This window comes from Zonotrichia albicollis, chromosome 4 (genome assembly GCF_047830755.1).
Source record: "Zonotrichia albicollis isolate bZonAlb1 chromosome 4, bZonAlb1.hap1, whole genome shotgun sequence".
In the NCBI taxonomy this organism is placed as follows: domain Eukaryota; kingdom Metazoa; phylum Chordata; class Aves; order Passeriformes; family Passerellidae; genus Zonotrichia; species Zonotrichia albicollis.
The window spans coordinates 27991042-28009036 of record NC_133822.1 but is presented as its reverse complement, the minus strand read 5'-3'; the positions used below and the strand labels follow the sequence as shown (position 1 = coordinate 28009036).

At 43.1% G+C, this 17995-nt stretch overlaps 1 protein-coding gene across 2 annotated transcripts in view; it reads right to left on the bottom strand.

Annotated features, from left to right (window-relative positions):
* LOC102073313 (very long chain fatty acid elongase 4) overlaps nt 1–17995 on the bottom strand; it is a 91986-nt gene that overhangs the window by 37602 nt on the left and 36389 nt on the right. The window contains exon 1 of one of the 2 annotated variants that reach the window (XM_074539257.1): nt 692–3509. The exons of the other annotated variant lie outside the window; for it this stretch is intronic. The gene's annotated coding sequence lies outside the window, so the exon portion shown is untranslated. Of the gene's footprint in view, nt 1–691; nt 3510–17995 lie in introns of those variants that run through there. 2 annotated transcript variants of the gene reach the window in all.

Here is a 17995-nt window from a genome sequence, read left to right as displayed (position 1 = left end):
CCAGTCAGGTCAGGGCTGATTCCTTGCTCTGAGAAGGAGACAGAAGGCTCCACATCAGTGAGCTGCGCACTCCCCACAGCTGGCAAAGGAAGGAGGAGCTCAGGGGGTCCCTGACAGCGTTTGACAAAAGAGCTGGAGAAAGCCACCCCTGCTGTGAGCACAGACACCATTCCTGCTGCAGAAAGTGGAACACTAGGGCAGGCTTTCTAGGGACACAGGGAGTAGCTGGGACAGATAAAAAATGGCAGTAACAGAAAATGAAATACAAGGCATTCCTTGCAAATTTAATTCTCCTCTTAGTGATGCTTGTCCTTTTCATTTGCCAGGCTGGCACTGTCACCAAGGTCAATGCAAATGTCCTGTCAGCTGCAGGAAATTGGTGGGAAACTGAGCATTTCAGAATGTCCCCAGGACTTCTGATGGCCTCTGCAAAATCATACTGGGCTTCATTCTCTTGTCACAAGTCCCACTTGTACAGCTAAATCAATTTTTTTTCCATTTAGGGAAGAGAAGACATCTCCATTAATCTGATCTGCCCCAACTCCCAGCCAACAGAAGCTCTCCCATGCTGTGCTAAGACAGAGGGTTTGCTGGAATTTTAGAAGGGATAAGAACATTACTTCACTGGTTCTCCTCTCCTAAAAGCACCACAACAGCCAAGATTATTTCTCCCCTGCAGTCCAACTCTTACCCTAAATGGAAGAGCTGGTCCAGCCAGAGCATACCTATTCACCATCAGTGCTGTGCCAAAAGCTGTGCAGGCAGCTGTGGAACATAAAAAAAAAGGTTCCAGAAGAGAACGCTGGTAAAATATCAAATATCACTTTTGAACCCGACAGTTCTGTGCAGTGTAAGAACAGTGCTATTGCATCGCCTGCCAGCACCACGGCACTGCAGAAATCCTCCTCTCTATGGAGAATGGGTGGGCTCCACCATCTGTCTCCTGAGCACTGCAGAGAGCACAACAGCTCCCTCTGCACATGCTCTGGCACGCAGCAGCAGCGAGTGATGTCCCCAGCTCTGCCTCCGAGTGGGCAGATGCGAGCAAATAGGATTTATCAATTCATCACTGTGTTGCTTTTAGTTTTGCCTTGGTACAACTGCACTGAATTCCACTGAGCTAAGCTGGAGTAATACCTCAGGGAACCTGCTGCTCCTTCCCCCACCCACACTCACACACGCCTCACTCGAACCACAGCTTTCACCCCATGGACAGGTGGGGTTGGGAAGCAAACTCTTTTAAGAATGAATCACTGTCAGAGCAGACAGCTTGAGGAAAGTTTCTTTCTCAGTGAAGCCACCTCTGAAATGGACTGGGGAACCAGAGCATCAAAGACCAGTGATAACACTCATTACCTTGACAATGATTTTTATTCCCAGAAATAATTTCATCTCCTAGCAGAGGGCAGGAAGTGTCACTTGTAGTTATTAAATGGGGTAAGCATGGCAAACAAGAGGATCCATGTTCCCCATCTCCCAGGCAGGCTGTTCCATTGCCTTATGGACACTGTAATTATTTCTGAAATCCAGCATTCAGCCGGGTCAAAGGAGATGAGACTTGGCCACCAGGTTGTCTTCTCTCCATCAAACACATCCCAATGTAATGTGAGTGGAGGATGTCAGAGATGTCACATCTACCAAAGCTGCTGACTTTTCTCTTAGCAACCCTGACAGTTGTCAGGAAACAATGCCTTGCTGTTACTACGGTGACACAGGGGACCAAAGCCACATGCGACACAACACCCACCTGCCAGAGAAGGGGAGAAATGCTGGCTCTCCCATCACTTTACAGGCAAGGAAAGCCTCCATTCAAGCCACAGAAATGCCAGCAGTGTAAATCAGGAGCAGAGTTCCTGCCACCTTGGGTCTAGAAAGGGCTTTGGCCATCTGTCCAGGTCACCAACAGGTTTGGTATTGCACTGCTTCCTGCCAGCTCCCAGAGGGTCTTACTGGGGAGTGACATGAATCCTAAGGGAAGGTCTCAAAGGTGGCAGAGATATCCAAGTGATCCAGAAACGCCATCACCAAAACCCACCACAGAGAAAAGGGAAGAAAAGCCCCATTCTTTGTCACACTGGATGAAACCACCACCTATTCTACAAGGATCAAGAACAGGGAGAGGACAAGGCTTTTTTTTTTCTTTTTTGCTGTTTACTTGGCACATTTCATATCTCAAACAGTGCAACATAAAGCAACAGGCCTGTGTAAGTACCAACTCCTTTTGAGGGATCCAGTCAGGCTATGGAAGGTGGTGAGGGCCTGGAGGTGAAGACACAAAAGGAGGGCTGATGTCACTTGTTCTGTTTAGCTGGAGAAGAGCAGACTGAGGCCAGAGCTCACAGCAGCTCTGCAGCTTTCTCACAAGGAGACAAGGGGCAGGCTCTGATCTCTGCTCTGTGTGACCAGGGACAGGACCCAGGGAATGGCTGGAGCTGGGTCAGAGAGGGTCAGGGTGGGTATCAGGGAAAGGTTCTTCCCTCAGAGCATGCTGGGGCACTGAACAGGCTCGCCAGGGATGGTCACAGCCCCAAGGCTGCCAGAGCTCCAGAAGCATTTGGACAATGCTCTCAGGGATGCACAGGGTGGGATTGTTGGGGTGTCTGTGCAGAGCCAGGAGTTGGGCTGGATGGTCCTTCCAACTCAGTGGATTCTGTGATTCTATGACTGCAAGAGCCAAGACCCCAGAGAAGCAGACAGACACACAGCCTGATGCAGGATCACACAGCGGATTGTCTGCCCAGCCCAAGAGCTACAGTTTTTCCATTGTGCCACCACCTCAGCACAGCAAATGGACAGTATTCCAACCCCTTGCAAAGAATGGGAAGGAGGTTTCCTGCACCTCCCCCAATCTGTTCCTGACCCTTGACACTGCAAACCTATGGTCTTATGCAGAACAGGATTCCAGCTCTGACTTTGCCAATGTGTTAACTCTGCCTTTTCCTGCCTCAGGAGACACCAAGAGTCAGTTGAGATGGAGCCTTTTGGAAGAAGAAGCTACCTGTGTCAGCTAAGTGGGAGTCTTGACACCAACACAGATTTCTGTCCCCTCTTAGTAGAAGCTGGGTGTCCTTTCCTTGCTACAGAGGAAGAAAAAAGGCCCTAGATTTTTATCTCCTGGCCTAAAATTGTTTGAGTGTACCTCACATTCCAAAGACATTGTAGGTGGAATTGAAGATGGATGGGAAGACTGACGTATTCCGTCTCCCCCATCCCCAGCCTGTGTGGAGGTAAGCCAAGAGGAGCAGGACGTTCCAGCTGAAGGGGTGGTGCAAAGTCCTTCCCTCCTGCAGAGAGAACAGCAGGGAATATTCTGCTCTCACTCCACGCAAAACAACACAGCTCCTCACCACATCCCACCCAGTGGGTGAGATGATACCAAAGTCTTTCAGAGCTGCCACTTTGCCACACATCATAGCCAAGAGGATTAGTTCAGTAAGGGCAGATACTAAGCTCTGATCATCTTGTTCCAAGGGTACAGATTACTGCAATATGAGCCATGGGAAAAAAAAAAAAAAAAAAAGGACTTGAAAATCAGATGACAACAAATCAAGCCAAAATGTTTTTCTCAGAATGGGTAATGATAGAAAGAAAAAAAAAATCACTTGTATTTTTTTCACCAGTTCAGAAGCTGACTAGAAATGTTTTGCTCCAAACTCTTTAAAGAAAATACAGGCAAAAGATTTTCTGAAAGATGTAAGCACAAAGGAGCCGTTTGATCTTATGGTGCCATCTCTTTGTGTTCCACAGACTCCAATTGCATCCATTTCATCCATTTGCTTCTTCATTAAACACAATGAGAGATATTGAGCTAAAGCTTCTACTTTCTGAAAGCCATCCTGTTTTGAGAACACCAAGAGGTGGTGATGCTTCCCTTGATAATGTCCTCCAGGGAATAACCACTGGATTCACAAAAGGCCCTCATTTTCTGTTCTCTTACACACCAGTGACAAACTCTAGATCACATAGAGGGCACAGATATACACCAATGCCATCCAGCACATTCTACCAAAATTATTAGCATATTTCAGAGACAACCATCACTGGAGCCATTTATTATTTATCCAGCTCTGGAAGGTTATCAGCTCCCAGCTGAGATCATCAGAGACATTCTTCCTCCATCCTATATGATTGAAGAGCAATGGAAATCCTGTCTGGGCTTTCTGACTGTGGGAATTGTGCCAGTTTGACCTCCCTTGGTGCTTCCAACAACCCTGTCTATATAACCACAGAGCCATCCCCTGCCCTGAGGCAGCTGGCCAGAAGGCTGATGGGTAGTCTGGAATTACAGTAAATTTAGATATGAGGTATGGCTTCTGTTAGGAATTGGGAGTGCCTTCTTATGGCTGACATCAGCAGGTCTGCATGTGAGGTTTACAATGCACAATACTACAGGTCATCAGGGAAATCAAGGCTGGGACTTTCAGGAGAGACTTGGAACAAAGATCCAGCCTAAAGTCATGAGAAAGAATTTGCTGCTTCTCCTTGGTGGCTCCCAACTCAAACAGACAAATCCAACATTTATCTGGAAGCTTTGAATCCCGACCAGGGAGCAGTGGAACTGGCATTTAGATGATTATTTGAGCTTGCTCTGATGTTAAGGCAGGCTCAGTAAGGAAAAAACCTCTTAGTGAGAAAAATTCGTGAACAGATTCCCTGTGATTCACTGCGTTCCTTGCTCCATCTGTTTCCCTTAGTATCCAATGTAGCTACACATTAACCTCACATTTTAAGAATGAATGATGAAGGCTGTAGCCAGCATTATAGTCAGCAGTGAAAAGGCTCCATAAGGCTAAGATAAAAGAATTTAGCACTTCTAAGTGGTGTCTTTCAGTGTAAACCTGTCAATTTTTTCCAGCAGTACAACTGTGGAGCACTAACCTGCTTTAATATGCAAGAAGCTGTGGCAACTGCTTCTGATGGGTTGCCATTTTTTGGTTTGTTTTTTTTTTTTTTTTTTCTTTATTTTCCCCTACCCTTATTTCCTATTTTTAAGCTGATTCTCAAGCCATGGTCTCAGCCTCTGGGAGGTTCTGTGAAGGCAGTGATCATCTTTTTCTGGTTTGAGTTGGCCAGTGCAAGCCAGGCTTGACAAAAGCTATAGGGAAGGAATTGCTGGGATGCTTTGCAGCACAGCACAATCCTCAGGAGAGGTTTTAGCAAGGGCAGAAACTTGCAGGAGGCAGTTTTAATGTCCCCCTCTGCTACGTGATAGGGAAATGCTCCCAGCACAGCCTGCCCACCCTGTCTCCTCCAGCCTGCTTTTTACCTCACACAAGTCCAGAAACCCCCAAACTTCCCTGAGCTAGGCTGGGAGGGAATTCTGTGACATTCAGGAATTTTGCAAAAAAACAAAACAAAACAAAACAAAAAAAAAAAAAAAAAAAAACCACCACACCAAAAAACCAAAACCTCACGCATTTTTAGGTGGTTAAATCAAGAACAGGGTTCAGTCCTAATTTTCACAGGAAATATCCTGTCCACAATACTGTATGTTTCTCACCAACCCAAGTCAATGGAACACAATGGAAAATCATATAGAGAAATCATGTTGGGATCTTCATGGATTGGCAGTGAAAGGTAACAGATGGCCTGCAAGAAGGACACAGAGGGACTTTTTACACAGGCCTGGAGTGACACAAGGGAATGGCTTCACACTGTCAGAGAACAGGTTTAGACTGGATATGAGGAAGAAATTCTTCCCTGGGAGGGTGCTGAGGCCCTGGCACAGGTTTCCCAGAAAATCTGTGGCTGCCCCATCTGTGAAACCATGACCAGGTTGATGGGACTCTGAGCAAGCTGGGATAGTGGAAGGTGTCCCTGTCCTTGGCAGGGCGCTGGAATGAGATGATCTTAAATGTCCATTCTGTGGACAAATTGTGCTCTCCCTTTTCTATCTCCAAGTTATACTTGGAATAAGCAGAATTTTACAAAGCTTTGTATTATTACACAAAACCTCATTGTGCCATTGGATCTGCCACACACAGAGTCCCTCCAAGCAAGTTCTTATTCTCATTGGTATTTGTGATGTGTTTAATCACAGTGAAGTTCATCTCTCTGAACTTCAGGCATTTGATGTGACCATCCTAACCTCCAGAGGTAATGAACAGAACCAGAGACTTCCAGGGTGCACCACATCTCCATCAGAATGGGGACAGCTCTCTACACCAGGCAACTCCTGCTCCTTCTTTCTGGATATCATGGGAGTTATCTAGTCCAGAATTATGTCTGTCTTTGCTGTTGATGTCTACACATAAATGAAGTAAATCCTTCCAGTTGCCTCTAAGTCTGTAAAGGAACCATCCAATGATGGTTTGCATCCATGAAATTATAATTAAATGTTTAATGTAAAATGGGCTGATATCCTTGGCTCTTTGGAGATTTAGGAGTTTAAGGTTCTACTCAGGGCATTTCAGATCTTCCCAGTCTAATGCCCATGTCAAGAAAAAACTCTGATTGCCAGGATCAACCACTTCATAATGATTTGTGTAGGAGAAAGGATTTCTACATATTCAGTTTAAATTAATGTCACTATTAGGCTGCTATTCCTTTATCCCAACTCTTGTCACACAATGCAATTATTATTTTTTTGGCAAAATCTTCCCTGAAACTTGAACTGACAAAGTACCCAGAGCCTGGAGCAGGGCCTGATATCTGCCTGCCATCTTGTCACAGCTGCTGGATATTGATTATCACCTAATTACCCAATTGACATCCTCCCAGTTTTATTGTCTTGTTAAGGAGTTTATCATAAGATCTGTCAGACAATCCAAAGAGACTTCATTAGCATAGCACTAATAATTGAAGACTTGGATGACTAATAAAATACAAGACATAAATTTCTTATCACTCATTCTCCCTATTCCATCCTGGCATGACAAAACACAGTAGATGATGATGATGCCTCACAAATCTGCTTACCTTCTCCACCCTAGAGACTCTATCTGATGGTACCTAATTCTGATAAGGAAAAATGCTGAAAATAAGAGCGGAAATCAGAAGGGACAACCTTTTTTACTGGTACTCTGGAAGTCAATCCTATCCAGTCTTTCTGTAGCCTTGGAATATATCAACCAGAAAGATTAACCTCCTTGCAGAACTATTGTGCAAGTACAGCTGCTTTATCTCCTCCTAGTCCCCAGGAAGGGATGGTATCACACAAATCCTATTCTGCAATTTCAAATTAAGTTTGATCCCTTCAGGTTTGGGGATGATCACCTTCTAGAGCTCCATAAGAACATTTCACTTGTTGGAATCAATATTACATACAAGCAACACTGGTTCAGCTTTGTGGAATAACCTCAGCCAGGTGTGATTCAGTTCAATTTATAAAAGAAAAAACTTGAATCTGCCCACTCAGAGCACAACAGGGCATAAACTTTGGATGAGAGTCACCAAGAAATCTTTGTAAAGTTTTCCCTTTGATTTCTTTGACCAGAACAGAATAAAGTCAGCAATGCACTTGGAGCAACCTTGAGCTAGAAGGGGGGAAAAGATTTCCAGAGCTCTCAGAGTACAAATGAAGCACCAGCAAGCTCTGATTCTCTAAAGCAAGACAAAATCATATGACAAGCTGCTCCACACAGTGAGACAAAGGTATGTAGTCTTATCACTGAAAAGGTGATGCCAGATATAGAGTACTATGCTAATAAAAGTCAGACAATGCAAATTTAATTCTCTCCCTTGGAAAAAACCCTCTTTTTAAAATTACTACCCCCAAATGTGCAGCAAGACATAGACATGTCCATATAAAAAACCCTATATATAAGCATCTAATAATTTAAGAAAGATTTAGCGTATAAATACACCCTTCACTAACAAAAGGAGAAGGTTTCAAAAGCAGAGCAATTATTTGTCCCACTTTTCCTGAAAATGAAACAAATTTTTCTCAGGTGAACTGTTGCTTCGTCAAAAAACTTCTGATTGGACAGTGATACACGAAGAAAAAAAAAATAGTTGAACTGGTAAAACATTATAATTTTTTATCAGTTATAGGAAAATGAACAAGAAATAAACTGTCTTTGGAGGTATCCTTACTTTTACTTTGAAGGTATCATTGGCAGCCTGCTTTGTTATTTTCTGTTTGAATTCCACCTAGAAGACCAAAATGGCTTTACATGCAAGTGTCAACTCAGAAAGTAGGGTCTAAAATAAGGTCAAGGTACTTTCAGATTCTCAAAGGCACATAACTCTCAACCAATGAGCTCCAAGCAATCTTTAAGCAACCTGAGAGACTTTGGAGTTTTCATATAGCACCTGGACAGCCTCAAATTTAAACCATTTTGTCTTGCACTGGATTTTATGCTCTTGGATGCTTGAAACATTTTTGAAGACCAATCCTACTGATGGAATTGATGCCTTTAAAGACTCAAAGGGCAACAGAGTCACTGGACTTTCAGAAATACATATTTTCTTCACTCTGTACAAGAGTTGTCTAGCTAGAGACCAAGGGTAGCAGCAGTTAAGTCCTATTCCCACAGACAGGGATAATAACAGGAATGATTATTAGACACAGAGATTATATAGGAACAGTGGATTTGACTATGATAAACCCTGATTCTTCCAGATGCTTTTAATCCAAAGTAAAAAACTCTGACCCAACCCTGAAAGGAAATGGGCAAGACTGAAGAGCCTGATTGTGGCCTTTCAGGGCTTGAAGGGAGGCTGCTGGAAAAGTGAGAGACTGTTTATAACAAATTACACTCCCAGTCTAGCTCCTGCAAAGCAGAGAAGTTCTGGTGCAGGAGAAGTACAGGGAGTCACAGCCTTCCAAACCAACAAGATGAGCCAGAGGCAGAGCATATCTTGTTTTCTTTCCCAGGCTCCAGAAGACTTCCCTGGAAGGGAAAGAAGACCGACCCCTTCTGACCCTCCTCTGCAATGTGGCTTTGAAAGCTGGATGTCAAATCCTCTCCCTTCCTGTCAAATAGAAACATTTTCAGAAGTCAAATTTAATTTCCCAACTCTTGTATGTATTTATCCTGCTCACAAGATGATATTTAGCTCCCCATATTTCTTCCCCTCTCACTGGCCTGTCATCCAAGGGTGTAATTAGTTCATCAAAAGAATAAAGAGCAGTCCACCCTGCCTGAAGAGAGGTGACGGAAAATAGAGTCCTTGCAAACAAGAGCAGCGGGACAAGGGTCACATATTGGTAGAGGTGATGAAAGCTCCTGCAGGTCTGTTCAGTGTGGCTGTTGCTATGAGAGTGAAGAGATTTGTTGGCCCTGAAGCAGGGAGAGGACACAGATGCTGTTCTGCTACATATCACTTACAGATTCTGGTCACTTGTGTAAGTTAATACTTTCCCAACTTCTTTTAGGCTCATTACAGCTCTTCTTCTGTTTCAGCTTGGCAGCACACTTCTGTCTCTCTTTCCACAGGGAGAACATGCTGCCTTTTGCCCCTAACAGGCATATAGTGGCAAAGGGCAGATTTTAATCTCTGATCTGCACTGGTGGTTCTAGCTCAGGTTTATTATCTGTGTGGAAGAGAAAGACAACAATCTCAGGAGTGCTCTCCCATTCAGAGCCAGTCCAAGGCTCTGTTCGGGCTGATGAGAAAATATCTTTGCACCACTGCTCTCAAAAGGGCCATCTCCAGCCATTTTCTGCTGAAAACAATAGTATGTAAATATGGAAGGAAATAAGGACTTGATTCTCTCTATCCAGGCGAAATAAAAAGATTATAACTGTATAAAACAGGCGAGTTTCTGGTGCTGTTGAACTCTCTTTTGAAAGTTTGTTCCCATCACAATTAGACTTTGTCTGTTGTTTTTTAGGGTGACAGCACCAGAATCATTGCCCAGAGCATTGCTTCAGAAATTAATTCTGTCTCAAGGATGATGACAGGTTTTGAGATAGCCAAGCAAACAACATGCTGAAATACTGCCCATACTGTGCAGTGCTGTGAGTGCCATATTAAACACATATTTAATCAGTTGTGATGAAGGGGAAATGGTGGAAGCACATGTTCTGCCTCCCTGTTCAGCTCCTGAAGAACTCAAGGGCTACATCGAGAGCTCCACTACAAGACAGAAGCCACCACTATAAGGTCATATGGAAGGTGAGGGCCTTTGCTTCATCACCTCAAGAACCCTTTCATTTCCAAGGGAATATTAAATGAAGGAGGACTTTGTAAACAAGAACATGCAGAGACCCAAGCCAGGTGCAGAAGAGAGAGAGAGGCACTGGGAAACAACAAAAGCACTCCTTGATGGGACCACCAAGGATCATCAGGCACAGCTTTGGAGAGGAATTTGTAACTGCTAAGAAGGTGGAAACAAGAACAGGACAGCTGAGGATATTGAGTTGGGCCTGAGAGACTGAACTTAAGGAATGTTTAGTGGGTCAGGGCAAAACAAGAGGGAAGGAAAGAATAGGACATGAAAGGGTGTGAAGAAGGGTCAGTCAAATGTAACCCCTCACTGATCAGTGTGTTTGGCTGAACAAGCCTGCACCCAGTCACTACAGTGCATCTTATATTTTTATTAAAGCCACTTAAAATGGTCTTTTAAAGTATTTTAAAGCCTTTTGCTGTCTTTCTGTACAATTTCACAGTCTGTTCGATGTGTCGGAATGCTCTAAGGACAAGGTGCCAGCTACTGGGGACAGGAACTGACACAAACCAAATAGAAAGCATTTTGGAAAGGTTAAGTAGGGTGAAATGTCTCTTTGTTTTCTAACCTCAAATCTACTTTCTTGCAAGTCAAATTTCCCCTCAATTTTTTTTTTCAAATGCTCTCATGTGGCAATTGCTGAAGCAGCTTTCAACAAATTTAGGTGCTTAAATACAAAACGTTTCAAGTTGCAAAGATTGTATTTAAGGAGTAAATAGATGATATTTTGGGTCAACATTAGGCAGGGGGTGTTGTTTTCTATAAGATAGTCTGTATATATTCTATAGATATAAGTACAGATACACTAAAGTAGCATTTTAAAAAAACAAAACAAACAAAACAGAAAATTGTAATAAAGGTAATATCATTCTACATTTTTTCAGAGTCCTTATTACAAGGCAAATCACCTCTCCTGAGCATCAGTGGAAAAGGCAACAAGTTTTGCCTTTGAACACATTACAGCAGGAATGGTTTAGCAGCAGACTCTCTATTCCTGGGTCTCTGTTGAGATATTCCTAATTTGAACTGCTTTCAGTTAAGAAAGAGAAAAAAATATCCCTCCACAGATATGGCTTTATCGAGGCATAACCCCTAATAAAGTAAAAGCCTTGATTTCACAAGGGAAGCAGATAAGGAATCAATACCCAGAAGGAGTTTAAACAGAGAGCCCTGAACAGATTCCCCAATTCCCTTTTATATTGTGGATTTCTGGCCAGAGAAACAGGTGTGGGAGCTCCTGAAGACTGGAGTCCATATGATTTTGTCATCACCATCTAACTCTACCCCAGCCTTATTTTGTACTTTTTCATGAAGCCAATCCTTTCATTTCTCTAAAATTTGTTGCCATAATTTTGTGTTCTGAGATCTTGTGGAGACAGGAAACCTTCTGAGGCAATCATACACTAATGCCAGCATCAATCAGCAACCACATTAGACAACAAAACCTCTTCCAATATGTCAATACAATAAACAGTGATCAAATTCCACTCAGCGCAGGCCACAAAGCCTTGCCTGTACTTCCTCATGATTTTTACATGACATGCTTAAATTTACAGGAACTGTCCTGCCCTGTTTCTAAAGAAAGGAATCAAAGAACTGTGGGTATTCAACTAAATAAGCAGGAAGGACAATTCCCTCTCTTTTCAGGGACAAATTCACAGCCATATCATCAACAAAATGGATAAATGTAATTTATGGGTTGCTTGACTTTTAACCCAAATCCAGCAGCAGGCAAGCTCAGTTATAGTGGAACAATGCCTATGCTTTGCTGTGACCAAGATCTCTCAGATCAATTTCAGACACGGTTGAGATGGACTTTTTTGGAGGGAAAAAAAAGCTGCTTTTAGGTGAAAAAGCACATTCTAGGAGCTGCACACCCAGTGCTCCCTGCAAGTACTGCAGTGCATGGCATGAGCCAGGCCACCACAACTTCTGGAGCTACACATTCCCTTCAGGAGCCTCTCTTGCTCTGTCTGTCCCTCAGAAATCCAGTATCCCCTGAATCCTGGGGAGGGAGAAGGTTGAACTTCATGATGGAACGCTATGTAATTTTGGCTGCTTAAATACAAATCTCATTTATTATGAAGGCAGCTTTCCACAGAGATAATGGCTGTGCTGAAATTCAGATTATAAAACCTGCCATCCATTCCCTTCAGGAATCTTTACCAATGGCCCAGGTATCCTATTGGAATCTGACCTATATCTGACCCAGAGCCAGTGGCTCTATGGTAAGTCACCAACCTTTCCCCAGCCTGTTTGGCTTTTAAAAAAATCTATTTACCAGCATATTCCACAATTCCAGTTTCCTCCAGTAACACGAGGAATTTTCTCTAGGATGCCATCAGCATTCCCTTGTCCACAGAGCCCAGGAACTGCACTAGTAGAATATTTCTTGCATTAAAACAAAAAAAAAAACAAAAAGAAAAGAGAGCTCAGAAAGATAAATTATCTACAGCTATCTCCATAGATTCAGCACAGCATTTTTTATTTCAGAAATAAATAATCTAAAATCCAATTTCATCTCCCACAAAAATTTCTATGCAATATTAATACGCATAACAGATTTTCTTAGTATTGCTTCCAGTTCTTATCTTCCCTACCACTGCACTTTTTCTTTATAGAGTTATTGCTCATAGTGGAGAAACTTCTGCCACATAGGGCCTAAAAAAATAATGTTTTGATTCCCAAAGGCCTTTGGGTAATATGGTAATGCAAACAACAAAGGCAAAATTTCCCTGTGGAGCTTTGCAACACAGATTACTCACCCACCCCAAGAACTTACACCATAACTCTCTTTTGCCTAATGCTGGTATTCAGGAGAAAACACAGAAATTACAGAATTTAAAGCAAAAAGACATGATGCAGACATTTGTCATGCAGTCCTTCTATATGTTTGTTGCACATTCTCATCCTACTTTTCTTCTTCCCAGCTTAATTAATTTGCTTTGAAAGTCTTCCTTCTGCTGGATTCTGTAGCATCAATCTTGATCATTTTTAGAACAAACCATGCTCAGCTCATTTTAAAAACAAGGTTTTCTGTCCCACAAGACCTTGTGGGATCCATCTCCACTGTTTGCCATCTGCAGGACAACTCCACTTCACTTCCACTTCCAACATTCCCATTCTGCGTTACTGCAGCATTTTTTCATGGGATCTCTCAGAAATCCCTGCCCCAATGATGCCTCAGATTTTAGCTTTTATATTTTTCAGATTCTGTGCTGCTTTAGGGGTCTCATATAAAAGGATAGTAAGCTCTCTTCAGAGCTTACAGAATACCTACAGAATAGGTAGACAAAACAATTCCTTCTCTAGTTGGGGACCCAAGGACAGGCAATCCAGATCTCAGGCCCAAGAGCATAAACAATGGTGGACTGAAGAGAGAAAAACAAGAAGGATGGTACTTCGTGGGCTAGAGTTGTAATTATATGATTAGCTCAAATATGCTAATGGACCAGAACTTATAAAAGTACGAGACTCTGTGGCCGGTCATCCATTTTTGTGACAATTTTGGGTTCATCTGGGGTGTAGCACAGGCTGGGCTCTTGTGCTGCCCTAGGTGGATCTATTGAAGCCTTCTAATAATACCTACTTTTATTCTTTAACTCTGTCTAACCTCTGTTCTAGGTCAGCCTTCATGAGGCATCACCACCACCATGCACATAGCTCTGCAGTGCTTGCACATTCCTTGAGCATTCCCATTGTACTTCCCAGCATCTCCCAGTCACTCCCCAGCATTCCCTCAGCTCACCTTCTCTGGAGCCAATAAACACTCACTGCCAGGCACTGAGCTCCTGCATCTTGCCAAAGAATGTGGGAAAGAGGGCAGGATTGATGTAGGAACTAAAATGGAACTGAGCACTGAAAAAGCCAAAGTCAAATTTCAAAAACTGATTCTCTCCAAACGTAATTTCTGCTGTGTATGTAAAAGGTACTAAATATGTGAAAGAACTTGATCTCAGCCCCCATCAAGGGGCAGGAGACCCAATCCAACACAGCTATACTGACCTCTGAGGTTTCTACACTGAAGTTCCTCTCAGTTCCTTCTCAGGAGATGATGTCAGTGCTGTTGGACAAGTGGATTATTTGCAAAGGCCTGCACACCAGGTTTTGCTCATCCTCTGATTTTGTCTCAGCATTCTGCACTGAAGTAATGTCAGCTAGCTCAGGGCTTGCAGGTGCCACAGGGGGCAGACAGGTGAGCCCAACTCAACTCATACACCCTCCTCCCAAAATCCTGAGCTTTGTGCTGAATTGGAAATAAAACCAGTTCACACAATCACAGGATAGGTCAGGTTAGAAGGGACCACAGTGGTTGGTTTGGTTGGTTTTTAAACAGCTAATTCGGGAGATCTCTAAAGCTTGTGATAAGGATATCCTGAGAGCTACTGGATAAATTTTGTTTACAGCAACATTATAGACTAGACTAGAATTGGACTTCTGTGCATTTCTACCTCTACTTTCAGCAATGTTTTTGGATTTTCTTAAGAAGGACTCCACTGTTTTGGACTGGAAATGTAGGAGTCCATAGCCTTTAAGGAAGGAGGATACATGAATTTTAGCAGGACTCACAAAATTTCAGTGTCCAAATGCTGAGGGACTCAAAAATTGGGAGGAAGGGTGTGGAGGTCGAGCACTGACATACTTCTAAAGGCTCAGAGAAACCACAGTACAATTTTCCTGTTAATAGCTAGCACTTGTCCATGGTATTTAGAGCATAAATAGGATCTAAAGAGAAGCCAACAGCTGTTTTCTAAGCACTGCTAGAATCAGTTATATTCATGGTGCAAAACAGACCAGTGGAAGGACATTAATCACTCTATAGGCAAATTTAACATATGAGGATGCCTATCCTAAACCGTGGGACAGTACCTTGGTGCCTGGCCTAGCTTTTCAGACATCTGGAATTTGATGCTGCCCCTTAAATTGACAGGACTCCTGTGACTTTCAGGTTCAGCATACCAGAGTGATGCCACCAGGGTGCTTTTAGTTCAGGATACTGAGAATTGTATGGCATCCTCCTCCCTCTTGCCATTTTCCAGTCCTTTCCACTTCGGAGTGGAAAGTCCTTAGACCACAGAAAGCCTAAGCCATGCTTAAGGACCAGCAATATTAATGGATTATTGGAGCAAATGAATTTGCCCCAGGACCACATCTTCCTTGAAAAGTGCACAAGCCAAACAGGCATCACAAGGCATGTGAATGGACAGACAGAAAAAGTAGTAGAAAGGGAAATTTCTGTTTAAAGACTAAGATAAATGAGTGATATGACTGTTAGCAGCACATTTTCTTAAGGTCACTTATCAAAAAATTATGAGGAAATAGAAGTCATGTCACCAGCATAGACAAATATCACAGAATAGGTAAATTTGGAAGAGACCACAGTGAGTCATCTGGTCCCACCTTTGTGCTCAAGCAGCGTCAAAATATACAGCCTAGACAGCAAGAACAAGAGAAGCTTGAACAAAGATCGTGTCTCAAACAATGCTTCAACCTTTTAAATGTTGCTTTGAAGACCCTGTGCTTTGGGCATGAACCTCACAGTTGTAAAATAATTTAAAAAAATGCACACACACATACTTCCAGCCTTGGGATAACTTCACAAAACCCAGCATTCCACTTAATTGGAGTTTATGGAAGATAATTTTTGAAGAGGCAGCTTGTGTCCCCTCACTACAGACCAAATGTTCCGCTCTTTCCTCATCCAAGTTTGAGATAGAGATGAATTCATCTTCCTTACTCCCTGTTGTGTAGAACAGGTTGTTCACTAAGTGGAAAAGCCTTCTGGAGTCTTTATTGGGGGAGGGGAAAGGGACAGAAGCTGACAATTAATAACAGTAAACTCCTGGAGGGACAATGACTGTGGCTTGTTGTCCGAGTTATTACTTTTCCACCCCCTATTCAGATCTAAAATTCATGCTTTTCTGTTTGTGAGCTTTCCATCTGTTGAAAACACAGCAAGAAGGAATATTCCACATGCATTTCTCTCACGATGAAAGAGGCATGAGAGGAGCTGATATTCCTGTCTTGCTGTGCAGTAGGATCCAAAGACTTCTCATGGGATCAATATTTTCTGGGCTGTGCTCTCAGTCAGCACAGAGGACTTCAAGACCATGCTGTTTACATCTTTAGGCAAAAGCAAGTGCAAATGTCTGTGAAAAACACTCCTAATCTAAAAATGTAAGCATTAAGATCCTTAAGACTCCAGAGTGATGCAGAAGTGGGGCAACTTAACAGAGAGTGAGTCTTGGGCTCTTTCTCAGATAAAACATTCCAACCAACCATCAGTACCTTTCCTTCCACATTTGTTTTCTATCTCTGTGCATCAGTGGTGGAGAGCAACATTCCTTGATAGGTAAAAAAGCCCATTTTACTTATTCTACAACACAGCACCCTCCTTTTTCTTGAACAAAAAACAAAGAAAAACCCAAAAAAACAGAAACAAACTACTCAAGCAGCTTCACAGCCATTATTGATACACCTTGAGCAGTGTGAACTTAGAGGATAAACATTAAGTTTATTTTCACTGGTGACATAAGAAAGAAAACCATGAACAGTCCAATAGGGAAAATGGTGAAAAGCCAGTGATACAAATATATGGGAAGTACATGAGCCACAGAGCCTGGGAATCTGCTCAGCCTCCCCTGCAGGGCTGCATCCAGCCCTGGGCCCAGCACAGCAAGGACAGGGAGCTGCTGGAGCCAGGCCAGAGCAGGGACACCAAGGGGATCAGAGGGATGGAGCAGCTCTGCTGGGAGGAAAGGGTGAGGGAATTGGGATTGTTCAGCCTGGAGAAGAGAAGGCTTTGGGGTCACCTCATTGTGGCCTTGCAGTGCCTGAAGGAACCCAGAGGAAAGATGGAGAGAGACTCTTGACAAGGCCTGGAATGACAGGACAAGGGGCAATGGCTTCACCCTGACAGAGAGCAGGTTTAAATTGGATACCAGGAATAAATTGTTCCCTGTGAGGGTGGTGAGGCCCTGGCACAGGTTTCTCAGAGCAGCTGTGGCTGCCCCATCCCGTGGCGGGGGGCTGGAACTGGATGGTCGTTAAGGTCCCTTCCAACCATGGCCATTTTGTTATTCTGTGACTGTTGAAGAAATACTGATTTTCTGTAGGAGCGCTGAAAATATTGGGGAAGTTGGTGCCTGCATCCATCTGTTGTGCATGCTTTAGGAGATAGGGACTAACTGCATATAAATCTACTTGCTATGAACTCATTTTACATCACCAGAAAACTCAGCAGGTTTTGTTTGTCACTTACAGGTGTGTCCTTCTGGTTGCCCAATCACATCCAGCTCTTACACAACAAGAACTTCAGATTAACCTTCATGGCTGTGATGGTGCACATGGACTACACTTCCCCAAACACATTTTCTTAATGCCCTCCCAATCCGTTTTTAGGAGATTAGTGCCAGCAATTATTCGATTGCCTTCATCTATGTGAGGCCACCTCACACACAGAAGGCACCAGCAGAACTTGGTGATTACCAAAGCTCGGTGCTCCAAAGGGCAAGAGAAAAAAGTAACCCTACAGAAGGTTAAAAAGCTAATTTGCTCATTCATAGGCAGCAGAACAACCCCTTCCATCCAACTCTTCAAAGATTACAACCCCTCAATTCCATACACAAGCTAGCCCACATCTACACTCACACATTCATTCCTCCTCAAGCACAGTGGCACACAGATATATTTTGCTCCTGTGGGTGCCTGTTACTACTAAGTTGCAAAGCATTAGTGGACTTTCCTCCCACCTCCTATCTTTGAAAAAAATACTCTCTTTTTTTTCTTTTTTTTTTCTTTTTGTTTTTTTTTAATAAGCAGTGTTCTCTTCCACCTCAATCTGGTGTATTTTTAATAAAGCATGTAGCTCAGCCTTCTTAT